Raw genomic sequence first — 14,181 nt, 5'->3', positions numbered from 1 at the left:
GGTACTAACTCCAACTCCGTTTTAGAGTGAAAACTGCAGGAACTTCAAACCGGCACTAGGAAACAGACTGAGAAAGCAGAGAAAAAGTGTCTCCTGCAACCCGTTCCCTTGGTGCTAAATGAACGAACGTCTCTCCACTTGCTCAGTTCTGAGAGATAAGTGTGTGTGAAAGCCGTCCTTCACCTAGCTTGTTGGGAACACAAAGTTTCTTTTCAGTTGCAAACTCCATTCCATATATATATATGGGGATGTACTAGCTCCAACTCGGTTTTACAGTGAAAACTGCAGGAACTTCAAACCGGCACTAGGAAATAGACTGAGAATGCAGAGAAATTGTGTCTCCTGCAACCCGTTCCCATGGTTCTAGATGAACGAACGTCTCTCCACTTGCTCAGTTCTGAGAGATATCAGTGTGTGAAAACCGTCATTTACCTAGTTTGTTGGGATCACAAAGTTTCTTTTCAGTTGCAAACACATTACCATACATATATATGGGGAGGTACTAGCTCCAACTCGGTTTTAGGGTGAAAACTGCAGGAACTTCAAACCGGCACTAGGAAACAGACTGAGAAAGCAGAGAAAAAGTGTCTCCTGCAACCCGTTCCCTTGGTGCTAGATGAACGAACGTCTCTCCACTTTCTTAATTCTGAGAGATAAGTGTGTGTGAAAGCCGTCCTTCACCTAGCTTGTTGGGAACACAAAGTTTCTTTTCAGTTGCAAACTCAATTCCATACATATATATGGGGAGGTACTAGCTCCAACTCGGGTTTACAGTGAAAACTGCTGGAACTTCAAACCGGCACTAGGAAACAGACTGAGAAAGCAGAGAAAAAGTGTCTCCTGCAACCCGTTCCCTTGGTGCTAGATGAACGAACGTCTCTCCACTTGCTCAGTACTGAGAGATTAGTGTGTGTGAAAGCCGTCCTTTACCTAACTTGTTGGTAACACAAAGTTTCTTTTCAGTTGCAAACTCCATTCCATACATATATATGGGGAGGTACTAGCTCCAACTCGGTTTTACAGTGAAAGCTGCAGGAAATTCTAACTGGCACTAGGAAACAGACAAAGAAAGCAGAGAAAAATTTTCTCCTGCATACCGTTCCCTTGGTGCTAGATGAACGAACGTCTCTCCACTTTCTCAATTCTGAGAGATAAGTGTGTGTGAAAGCCGTCCTTCACATAGCTTGTTGGGAACCCAAAGTTTCTTTTCAGTTGCAAACTCCATTCCATATATATATATGGGGAGGTACTAGCTCCAACTCGGGTTTACAGTGAAAACTGCTGGAACTTCAAACCGGCACTAGGAAACAGACTGAGAAAGCAGAGAAAAAGTGTCTCCTGCAACCCGTTCCCTTGGTGCTAGGTGAACGAACGTCTCTCCACTTTCTCAATTCTGAGAGATAATTGTGTGTGAAAGCCGTCCTTCACCTAGCTTGTTGGGAACACAAAGTTTCTTTTCAGTTGCAAACTCCATTCCATACATATATATGGGGAGGTACTAGCTCCAACACGGTTTTACAGTGAAAACTGCAGGAACTTCAAACCGGCACTAGGAAACAGACTGAGAAAGCAGAGAAAATGTGTCCCCTGCAACCCGTTCCCTTGGTGCTAGATGAACGAACGTCTCTCCACTTGCTCAGTACTGAGAGATTAGTGTGTGTGAAAGCCTTCCTTTACCTAACTAGTTGGTAACACAAAGTTTCTTTTCAGTTGCAAACTCCATTCCCTACATATATATGGGGAGGTACTAGCTCCAAATCTGTTTTACAGTGAAATCTGCAGGAAAATCTAACCGGCACTAGGAAACAGACAAAAAAAGCAGAGAAAAATTTTCTCCTGCATACCGTTCCCGTGGTGCTAGATGAACGAACGTCTCTCCACTTGCTCAGTTCTGAGAGATAAGTGGGTTTGAAAGCCTTCCTTCAATTAGCTTGTTGGGAACACAAAGTTTCTTTTCAGTAGCAAACTCCAATCCACACATATATAAGGGGAGGTACAAGCTCCAACTCGGTTTTACAGTGAAAACTGCAGGAACTTCAAACCGGCACTAGGAAACAGACTGAGAAAGAAGAGAAAAAGTGACTCCTGCAACCCGTTCCCTTGGTGCTAGATGAACGAACGTCTCTGTACACGCTCAGTTCTGAGAGATAAGTGTGTGTGAAAACCGTCCTTCACCTAGCTTGTTGGGAACACAAAGTTTCTTTTCAGTTGCAAACACCTTTCAATACATATATAAAGGGAGGTACTAGCTCCAACTCGGTTTTAGGGTGAAAACTGCAGGAACTTCAAACCGGCACTAGGAAACAGACTGAGAAAGCAGAGAAAAAGTGTCTCCTGTAACCCGTTCCCTTGGTGCTAGATGAACGAACGTCTCTCCACTTTCTCAATTCTGAGGGATAAGTGTGTGTGAAAGCCGTCCTTCACCTAGCTTGTTGGGAACACAAAGTTTCTTTTCACTTGCAAACTCCATTCCATACATATATATGGGTAGGTACTAGCTCCAACTCGGGTTTACAGTGAAAACTGCAGGAAATTCTAACCGGCACTAGGAAACAGACAAAGAAAGCAGAGAAAAATTTTCTCCTGCATATCGTTCCCTTGGTGCTAGATGAAGGAACGTCTCTCTACTTGCTCAGTTCTGAGAGATAAGTGGGTTTGAAAGCCTCCCTTGAATTAGCTTGTTGGGAACACAAAGTTTCTTTTCAGTAGCAAACTCCACTCCATACATATATATGGGGAGGTACTAGCTCCAACTCGGTTTTACAGTGAAAGCTGCAGGAAATTCTAACCGGCACTAGGAAACAGACAAAGAAAGCAGAGAAAAATTTTCTCCTGCATACCGTTCCCTTGGTGCTAGATGAACGAACGTCTCTCCACTTGCTCAGTTCTGAGAGATAAGTGGGTTTGAAAGCCTTCCTTCAATTAGCTTGTTGGGAACACAAAGTTTCTTTTCAGTAGCAAACTCCACTCCACACATATATAAGGGGAGGTACAAGCTCCAACTCGGTTTTACAGTGAAAACTGCAGGAACTTCAAACCGGCACTAGGAAACAGACTGAGAAAGCAGGGAAAAAGTGTCTCCTGCAACCCGTTCCCTTGGTGCTAGATGAACAAACGTCTCTGTACACCCTCAGTTCTGAGAGATAAGTGTGTGTGAAAGCCGTCCTTCACCTAGCTTGTTGGGACCACAAAGTTTCTTTTCAGTTGCAAACTCCACTCCATAAATATATATGGGGATGTACTAGCTCCAACTCGATTTTACAGTGAAAACTGCAGGAACTTCAAACCGGCACTAGGAAACAGACTGAGAAAGCAGAGAAAAAGTGTCTCCTGCAACCCGTTCCCTTGGTGCTAGATGAACGAACGTCTCTCCACTTGCTCAGTTCTGAGAGATAAGTGTGTGTGACAGCCGTACTTCAACTAGCTTGTTGGTAACACAAAGTTTCTTTTCAGTTGCAAACTCCATTCCATACATATATATGGGGAGGTACTAGCTCCAACTCGGTTTGACAGTGAAAACTGCAGGAACTTCAAACCGGCACTACGAAACAGACTGAGAATGCAGAGAAAATGTGCCTCCTGCAACCCGTTCTCATGGTGCTAGATGAACGAACGTCTTTCCACTTGCTCAGTTCTGAGAGATATCACTCTGTGAAAGCTTTCCTTCACCTAGCTTGTTGGGAACACAAAGATACTTTTCAGTTGCGAACTCCTTTCCATACATATATATGGGTAGGTACTAACTCCAACTCCGTTTTAGAGTGAAAACTGCAGGAACTTCAAACCGGCACTAGGAAACAGACTGAGAAAGCAGAGAAAAAGTGTCTCCTGCAACCCGTTCCCTTGGTGCTAGATGAACGAAAGTCTCTCCACTTGCTCAGTTCTGAGAGATAAGTGTGTGTGAAAGCCGTCCTTCACCTAGCTTGTTGGGAACACAAAGTTTCTTTTCAGTTGCCAACTCCGTTCCATACATCTATATGGGGAGTTACAAGCTCCAACTCGGTTTTACAGTGAAAACGGCAGGAACTTCTAACCGGCACTAGGAAACAGACTGAGAAAGCAGAGAAAATGTGTCTCCTGCAACTCGTTCCCTTGGTGCTAGATGAACTAACGTCTCTCCATTTGCTCAGTTCTGAGAGATAAGTGTGTGTGAAAGCCGTCCTTCAACTTGCTTGTTGGGAACACAAAGTTTCTTTTCAGTTGCCAACTCCGTTCCATACATATATATGGGGAGTTACAAGCTCCAACTCGGATTTACAGTGAAAACGGCAGGAACTTCTAACCGGCACTAGGAAACAGACTGAGAAAGCAGATAAAAAGTTTCTCCTGCAACCCGTTCCCTTGGTGCTAGATGAACGAACGTCTCTCCACTTGCTCAGTTCTGAGAGATAAGTGTGTGTGAAAGCCGTCCTTCAGCTTGCTTGTTGGGAACACAAAGTTTCTTTTGAGTTGCAAACCCCATTCCATACATATATATTGGGAGGTACTAGCTCCAACTCGGTTTTACAGTGAAATCTGCAGGAACTTCAAACGGGCACTAGGAAAAATACTGAGAATCCAGAGTAAAAGTTTCTCCTGCAACCCGTTCCTTTGGTGCTAGATGAACGAACGTCTCTGTACATGCTCAGTTCTAGAGATAAGTGTGTGTGAAAGCCGTCCTTCAACTAGCTTGTTGGGAACACAAAGTTTCTTTTCAGTTGAAAACTCCATTCCATACATATATATGGGGAGGTACTAGCTCCAAATCTGTTTTACAGTGAAATCTGCAGGAAAATCTAACCGGCACTAGGAAACAGACAAAAAAAGCAGAGAAAAATTTTCTCCTGCATACCGTTCCCGTGGTGCTAGATGAACGAACGTCTCTCCACTTGCTCAGTTCTGAGAGATAAGTGGGTTTGAAAGCCTTCCTTCAATTAGCTTGTTGGGAACACAAAGTTTCTTTTCAGTAGCAAACTCCAATCCACACATATATAAGGGGAGGTACAAGCTCCAACTCGGTTTTACAGTGAAAACTGCAGGAACTTCAAACCGGCACTAGGAAACAGACTGAGAAAGAAGAGAAAAAGTGACTCCTGCAACCCGTTCCCTTGGTGCTAGATGAACGAACGTCTCTGTACACGCTCAGTTCTGAGAGATAAGTGTGTGTGAAAACCGTCCTTCACCTAGCTTGTTGGGAACACAAAGTTTCTTTTCAGTTGCAAACACCTTTCAATACATATATAAAGGGAGGTACTAGCTCCAACTCGGTTTTAGGGTGAAAACTGCAGGAACTTCAAACCGGCACTAGGAAACAGACTGAGAAAGCAGAGAAAAAGTGTCTCCTGTAACCCGTTCCCTTGGTGCTAGATGAACGAACGTCTCTCCACTTTCTCAATTCTGAGGGATAAGTGTGTGTGAAAGCCGTCCTTCACCTAGCTTGTTGGGAACACAAAGTTTCTTTTCACTTGCAAACTCCATTCCATACATATATATGGGTAGGTACTAGCTCCAACTCGGGTTTACAGTGAAAACTGCAGGAAATTCTAACCGGCACTAGGAAACAGACAAAGAAAGCAGAGAAAAATTTTCTCCTGCATATCGTTCCCTTGGTGCTAGATGAAGGAACGTCTCTCTACTTGCTCAGTTCTGAGAGATAAGTGGGTTTGAAAGCCTTCCTTGAATTAGCTTGTTGGGAACACAAAGTTTCTTTTCAGTAGCAAACTCCACTCCATACATATATATGGGGAGGTACTAGCTCCAACTCGGTTTTACAGTGAAAGCTGCAGGAAATTCTAACCGGCACTAGGAAACAGACAAAGAAAGCAGAGAAAAATTTTCTCCTGCATACCGTTCCCTTGGTGCTAGATGAACGAACGTCTCTCCACTTGCTCAGTTCTGAGAGATAAGTGGGTTTGAAAGCCTTCCTTCAATTAGCTTGTTGGGAACACAAAGTTTCTTTTCAGTAGCAAACTCCACTCCACACATATATAAGGGGAGGTACAAGCTCCAACTCGGTTTTACAGTGAAAACTGCAGGAACTTCAAACCGGCACTAGGAAACAGACTGAGAAAGCAGGGAAAAAGTGTCTCCTGCAACCCGTTCCCTTGGTGCTAGATGAACGAACGTCTCTGTACACGCTCAGTTCTGAGAGATAAGTGTGTGTGAAAGCCGTCCTTCACCTAGCTTGTTGGGACCACAAAGTTTCTTTTCAGTTGCAAACTCCACTCCATAAATATATATGGGGATGTACTAGCTCCAACTCGATTTTACAGTGAAAACTGCAGGAACTTCAAACCGGCACTAGGAAACAGACTGAGAAAGCAGAGAAAAAGTTTCTCCTGCAACCCGTTCCCTTGGTGCTAGATGAACGAACGTCTCTCCACTTGCTCAGTTCTGAGAGATAAGTGTGTGTGACAGCCGTACTTCAACTAGCTTGTTGGTAACACAAAGTTTCTTTTCAGTTGCAAACTCCATTCCATACATATATATGGGGAGGTACTAGCTCCAACTCGGTTTGACAGTGAAAACTGCAGGAACTTCAAACCGGCACTACGAAACAGACTGAGAATGCAGAGAAAATGTGCCTCCTGCAACCCGTTCTCATGGTGCTAGATGAACGAACGTCTTTCCACTTGCTCAGTTCTGAGAGATATCACTCTGTGAAAGCTTTCCTTCACCTAGCTTGTTGGGAACACAAAGATACTTTTCAGTTGCGAACTCCTTTCCATACATATATATGGGTAGGTACTAACTCCAACTCCGTTTTAGAGTGAAAACTGCAGGAACTTCAAACCGGCACTAGGAAACAGACTGAGAAAGCTGAGAAAAAGTGTCTCCTGCAACCCGTTCCCTTGGTGCTAGATGAACGAACGTCTCTCCACTTGCTCAGTTCTGAGAGATAAGTGTGTGTGAAAGCCGTCCTTCACCTAGCTTGTTGGGAACACAAAGTTTCTTTTCAGTTGCCAACTCCGTTCCATACATCTATATGGGGAGTTACAAGCTCCAACTCGGTTTTACAGTGAAAACGGCAGGAACTTCTAACCGGCACTAGGAAACAGACTGAGAAAGCAGAGAAAATGTGTCTCCTGCAACTCGTTCCCTTGGTGCTAGATGAACTAACGTCTCTCCATTTGCTCAGTTCTGAGAGATAAGTGTGTGTGAAAGCCGTCCTTCAACTTGCTTGTTGGGAACACAAAGTTTCTTTTCAGTTGCCAACTCCGTTCCATACATATATATGGGGAGGTACTAGCTCCAACTCGGTTTTACAGTGAAAACGGCAGGAACTTCTAACCGGCACTAGGAAACAGACTGAGAAAGCAGATAAAAAGTTTCTCCTGCAACCCGTTCCCTTGGTGCTAGATGAACGAACGTCTCTCCACTTGCTCAGTTCTGAGAGATAAGTGTGTGTGAAAGCCGTCCTTCAGCTTGCTTGTTGGGAACACAAAGTTTCTTTTGAGTTGCAAACCCCATTCCATACATATATATTGGGAGGTACTAGCTCCAACTCGGTTTTACAGTGAAAACTGCAGGAACTTCAAACGGGCACTAGGAAAAATACTGAGAATCCAGAGTAAAAGTTTCTCCTGCAACCCGTTCCTTTGGTGCTAGATGAACGAACGTCTCTGTACATGCTCAGTTCTAGAGATAAGTGTGTGTGAAAGCCGTTTTCAACTAGCTTGTTGGGAACACAAAGTTTCTTTTCAGTTGAAAACTCCATTCCATACATATATATTTGGAGGTACTAGCTCCAACTCGGTTTTACAGTGATAACTGCAGGAACTTCAAACTGGCACTAGGAAACACACTGAGAAAGCAGAGAAAAACTGTCTCCTGCAACCAGTTCCATTGGTGCTAGATGAACGATCGTCTCTCCACTTGCTCAGTTTTGAGAGATAAGTGTGTGTGACAGCCGTACTTCAACTAGCTTGTTGGTAACACAAAGTTTCTTTTAAGTTGCAAACTCCATTCCATACATATATATGGGGAGGTACTAGCTCCAACTCGTTTTGACAGTGAAAACTGCAGGAACTTCAAACCGGCACTACGAAACATTCTGAGAATGCAGAGAAAATGTGCCTCCTGCAACCCGTTCTCATGGTGCTAGATGAACGAACGTCTTTCCACTTGCTCAGTTCTGAGAGATATCACTCTGTGAAAGCTTTCCTTCACCTAGCTTGTTAGGAACACAAAGTTACTTTTCAGTTGCGAACTCCTTTCCATACATATATATGGGTAGGTACTAACTCCAACTCCGTTTTAGAGTGAAAACTGCAGGAACTTCAAACCGGCACTAGGAAACAGACTGAGAAAGCAGAGAAAAAGTGTCTCCTGCAACCCGTTCCCTTGGTGCTAAATGAACGAACGTCTCTCCACTTGCTCAGTTCTGAGAGATAAGTGTGTGTGAAAGCCGTACTTCACCTAGCTTGTTGGGAACACAAAGTTTCTTTTCAGTTGCAAACTCCATTCCATATATATATATGGGGATGTACTAGCTCCAACTCGGTTTTACAGTGAAAACTGCAGGAACTTCAAACCGGCACTAGGAAATAGACTGAGAATGCAGAGAAATTGTGTCTCCTGCAACCCGTTCCCATGGTTCTAGATGAACGAACGTCTCTCCACTTGCTCAGTTCTGAGAGATATCAGTGTGTGAAAACCGTCATTTACCTAGTTTGTTGGGATCACAAAGTTTCTTTTCAGTTGCAAACACATTACCATACATATATATGGGGAGGTACTAGCTCCAACTCGGTTTTAGGGTGAAAAATGCAGGAACTTCAAACCGGCACTAGGAAACAGACTGAGAAAGCAGAGAAAAAGTGTCTCCTGCAACCCGTTCCCTTGGTGCTAGATGAACGAACGTCTCTCCACTTTCTCAATTCTGAGAGATAAGTGTGTGTGAAAGCCGTCCTTCACCTAGCTTGTTGGGAACACAAAGTTTCTTTTCAGTTGCAAACTCAATTCCATACATATATATGGGGAGGTACTAGCTCCAACTCGGGTTTACAGTGAAAACTGCTGGAACTTCAAACCGGCACTAGGAAACAGACTGAGAAAGCAGAGAAAAAGTGTCTCCTGCAACCCGTTCCCTTGGTGCTAGATGAACGAACGTCTCTCCACTTGCTCAGTACTGAGAGATTAGTGTGTGTGAAAGCCGTCCTTTACCTAACTTGTTGGTAACACAAAGTTTCTTTTCAGTTGCAAACTCCATTCCATACATATATATGGGGAGGTACTAGCTCCAACTCGGTTTTACAGTGAAAGCTGCAGGAAATTCTAACTGGCACTAGGAAACAGACAAAGAAAGCAGAGAAAAATTTTCTCCTGCATACCGTTCCCTTGGTGCTAGATGAACGAACGTCTCTCCACTTTCTCAATTCTGAGAGATAAGTGTGTGTGAAAGCCGTCCTTCACCTAGCTTGTTGGGAACCCAAAGTTTCTTTTCAGTTGCAAACTCCATTCCATATATATATATGGGGAGGTACTAGCTCCAACTCGGGTTTACAGTGAAAACTGCTGGAACTTCAAACCGGCACTAGGAAACAGACTGAGAAAGCAGAGAAAAAGTGTCTCCTGCAACCCGTTCCCTTGGTGCTAGGTGAACGAACGTCTCTCCACTTTCTCAATTCTGAGAGATAATTGTGTGTGAAAGCCGTCCTTCACCTAGCTTGTTGGGAACACAAAGTTTCTTTTCAGTTGCAAACTCCATTCCATACATATATATGGGGAGGTACTAGCTCCAACACGGTTTTACAGTGAAAACTGCAGGAACTTCAAACCGGCACTAGGAAACAGACTGAGAAAGCAGAGAAAATGTGTCCCCTGCAACCCGTTCCCTTGGTGCTAGATGAACGAACGTCTCTCCACTTGCTCAGTACTGAGAGATTAGTGTGTGTGAAAGCCTTCCTTTACCTAACTAGTTGGTAACACAAAGTTTCTTTTCAGTTGCAAACTCCATTCCCTACATATATATGGGGAGGTACTAGCTCCAAATCTGTTTTACAGTGAAATCTGCAGGAAAATCTAACCGGCACTAGGAAACAGACAAAAAAAGCAGAGAAAAATTTTCTCCTGCATACCGTTCCCGTGGTGCTAGATGAACGAACGTCTCTCCACTTGCTCAGTTCTGAGAGATAAGTGGGTTTGAAAGCCTTCCTTCAATTAGCTTGTTGGGAACACAAAGTTTCTTTTCAGTAGCAAACTCCAATCCACACATATATAAGGGGAGGTACAAGCTCCAACTCGGTTTTACAGTGAAAACTGCAGGAACTTCAAACCGGCACTAGGAAACAGACTGAGAAAGAAGAGAAAAAGTGACTCCTGCAACCCGTTCCCTTGGTGCTAGATGAACGAACGTCTCTGTACACGCTCAGTTCTGAGAGATAAGTGTGTGTGAAAACCGTCCTTCACCTAGCTTGTTGGGAACACAAAGTTTCTTTTCAGTTGCAAACACCTTTCAATACATATATAAAGGGAGGTACTAGCTCCAACTCGGTTTTAGGGTGAAAACTGCAGGAACTACAAACCGGCACTAGGAAACAGACTGAGAAAGCAGAGAAAAAGTGTCTCCTGTAACCCGTTCCCTTGGTGCTAGATGAACGAACGTCTCTCCACTTTCTCAATTCTGAGGGATAAGTGTGTGTGAAAGCCGTCCTTCACCTAGCTTGTTGGGAACACAAAGTTTCTTTTCACTTGAAAACTCCATTCCATACATATATATGGGTAGGTACTAGCTCCAACTCGGGTTTACAGTGAAAACTGCAGGAAATTCTAACCGGCACTAGGAAACAGACAAAGAAAGCAGAGAAAAATTTTCTCCTGCATATCGTTCCCTTGGTGCTAGATGAAGGAACGTCTCTCTACTTGCTCAGTTCTGAGAGATAAGTGGGTTTGAAAGCCTTCCTTGAATTAGCTTGTTGGGAACACAAAGTTTCTTTTCAGTAGCAAACTCCACTCCATACATATATATGGGGAGGTACTAGCTCCAACTCGGTTTTACAGTGAAAGCTGCAGGAAATTCTAACCGGCACTAGGAAACAGACAAAGAAAGCAGAGAAAAATTTTCTCCTGCATACCATTCCCTTGGTGCTAGATGAACGAACGTCTCTCCACTTGCTCAGTTCTGAGAGATAATTGGGTTTGAAAGCCTTCCTTCAATTAGCTTGTTGGGAACACAAAGTTTCTTTTCAGTAGCAAACTCCACTCCACACATATATAAGGGGAGGTACAAGCTCCAACTCGGTTTTACAGTGAAAACTGCAGGAACTTCAAACCGGCACTAGGAAACAGACTGAGAAAGCAGAGAAAAAGTGTCTCCTGCAACCCGTTCCCTTGGTGCTAGATGAACGAACGTCTCTCTACACGCTCAGTTCTGAGAGATAAGTGTGTGTGAAAGCCGTCCTTCACCTAGCTTGTTGGGAACCCAAAGTTTCTTTTCAGTTGCAAACTCCATTCCATACATATATATTGGGAGGTACTAGCTCCAACTCGGTTTTACAGTGAAAACTGCAGGAACTTCAAACCGGCACTAGGAAACAGACTGAGAAAGCTGAGAAAAAGTGTCTCCTGCAACCCGTTACCTTGGTGCTAGATGAACGAACGTCTCTCGACTTGTTCAGTTCTGAGAGGTAAGTGTGTGTGAAAGCCGTATTTCACCTAGCTTGTTGGGAACACAAAGTTTCTTTTCAGTTGCAAACTCCATTCCATACATATATATGGGGAGGTACTAGCTCCAACTCGGTTTTACAGTGAAAACTGCAGGAACTTCAAACCGGCACTAGGAAACAGACTGAGAAAGCAGAGAAAAAGTGTCTCCTGCAACCCGTTCCCTTGGTGCTAGATGAACGAACGTCTCTCCACATGCTCAGTTCTGAGAGATATGAGTGTGTGAAAGCCGTCCTTCACCTAGCTTGTTGGGAACACAAAGTTTCTTTTCAGTTGCAAACTCCATTCCGTACATATATATTGGGAGGTACTAGCTCCAACTCGGTTTTACAGTGAAAACTGCAGGAACTTCAAACCGGCACTAGGAAACAGACTGAGAAAGCAGAGAAAAAGTGTCTCCTGCAACCCGTTCCCTTGGTGCTAGATGAACGAACGTCTCTCCACTTGCTCAGTTCTGAGAGATACGTGTGTGTGAAAGCCGTCCTTCACCTAGCTTATTGGGAACACAAAGTTTCTTTTCAGTTGCAAACTGCATTCCATACATATATATTCGGAGGTACTAGCTCCAACTCGGTTTTACAGTGAAAACTGCAGGAACTTCAAACCGACACTAAGAAACAGACTGAGAAGGCAGAGAAAAAGTGTCCCCTGCAACCCGTTCCCTTGGTGCTAGATGAATGAACGTCTCTCCACTTGCTCAGTTCTGAGAGATAAGTGTGTGTGAAAGCCGTCCTTCACCTAGCTTGTTGGGAACACAAAGTTTCTTTTCAGTAGCAAACTCCAATCCATACTTATATATGGGGAGGTACTAGCTCCAACTCGGTTTTACAGTGAAAACTGCAGGAACTTCCAACCGGCACTAGGAAATAGACTGAGAAAGTAGAGAAAAATGTCTCCCGCAACCCGTTCCCTTGGTGCTAGATGAACGAACGTCTTTCCACTTGCTCAGTTCTGAGAGATAATTGGGTTTGAAAGCCGTCCTTCACCTAGCTTGTTGGTAACACAAAGTTTCTTTTCAATTGCAAACTCCTCTCCATAAATATATATGGGGATGTACTAGCTCCAACTCGGTTTTACAGTGGAAACTTCAGGAATTTCAAACCGGCATTAGGAAAAACACTGAGAATCCAGAGTAAAAGTTTCTCCTGCAACCCGTTCCTTTGGTGCTAGATGAACGAACATCTCTGTACACGCTCAGTTCTGAGAGATATGTGTGTGTGAAAGCCGTCCTTCACCTAGCTTGTTGGGAACACAAAGTTACTTTTAAGTTGCAAACACCATTCCATACATATATATTGGGAGGTACTAGCTCCAACTCGGTTTTACAGTGAAAACTGCAGGAACTTCAAACCGGCACTAGGAAACAGACTGAGAAAGCAGAGAAAAGTGTCCCCTGCAACCCGTTCCCTTGGTGCTAGATGAACGAAAGTCTCTCCACTTGCTCAGTTCTGAGAGATAAGTGTGTGTGAAAGCCGTCCTTCACCTAACTTGTGGGGAACACAAAGTTTCTTTTCATTAGCAAACTCCACTCCATACATATATATGGGTAGGTACTAGCTCCAACTCGGTTTTACAGTGAAAAATGCAGGAACTTCAAACCGGCACTAGGAAACAGACTGAGAAAGCAGAGAAAAAGTGTCTCCTGCAACCCGTTCCCTTGTTGCTAGATAAACGAACGTCTCTCCACTTGCTCAGTTCTGAGAGATAATTGTGTGTGAAAGCCGTCCTTCACCTAGCTTGTTGGGAACACAAAGTTTCTTTTCAGTTGCAAACTCCATTCCATACATATATAAGGGGAGGTACTAGCTCCAACTCGGTTTTACAGTGGAAACTGCAGGAACTTCAAACCGGCACTAGGAAAGAGACTGAGAAGGCAGAGAAAAAGTGTCTCCTGCAACCCATTCCATTGGTGCTAGATGAACGAACGTCTCTCCACTTGCTCTGTTCTGAGAGATAAGTGTGTGTGAAAGCCGTACTTCACCTAGCTTGTTGGGAACACAAAGTTCCTTTTCAGTTGCAAACTCCATTCCTTACATATAGACGGGGAGGTACTAGCTCCAACTCGGTTTTACAGTGAAAACTGCAGGAACTTCAAACCGGCACTAGGAAACAGACTGAGAAAGTAGAGAAAAAGTGTCTCCCGCAACCCGTTCCCTAATTGCTAGATGAACGAATGTCTCTCCACTTGCTCAGTTCTGAGAGATATGTGTGTGTGAAAGCCGTCCTTCACCTAGTTTGTTGGGAACACAAAGTTTCTTTTCAGTTGCAAACTCCTTTCCATACATATATATTGGGAGGTACTAGCTCCAACTCGGTTTTTGGGTGAAAACTGCAGGAACTTCAAACCGGCACACGGAAACAGACTGAGAAAGCAGAGAAAAAGTGTCTCCTGCAACCCGTTCCCTTGGTGCTAGATGAACGAACGTCTCTCCACTTTCTCAATTCTGAGAGATAAGTGTGTGTGAAAGCGGTCCTTCAACTAGCATGTTGGGAACACAAAGTTTCTTTTTAGTTGCAAACTCCATTCCATACATATAT

Source organism: Camelus dromedarius, unplaced genomic scaffold, assembly GCF_036321535.1.
Source record: "Camelus dromedarius isolate mCamDro1 unplaced genomic scaffold, mCamDro1.pat HAP1_SCAFFOLD_161, whole genome shotgun sequence".
NCBI classification, from domain to species: Eukaryota; Metazoa; Chordata; class Mammalia; order Artiodactyla; family Camelidae; genus Camelus; species Camelus dromedarius.
Note: the sequence above shows the minus strand (reverse complement) of the source record.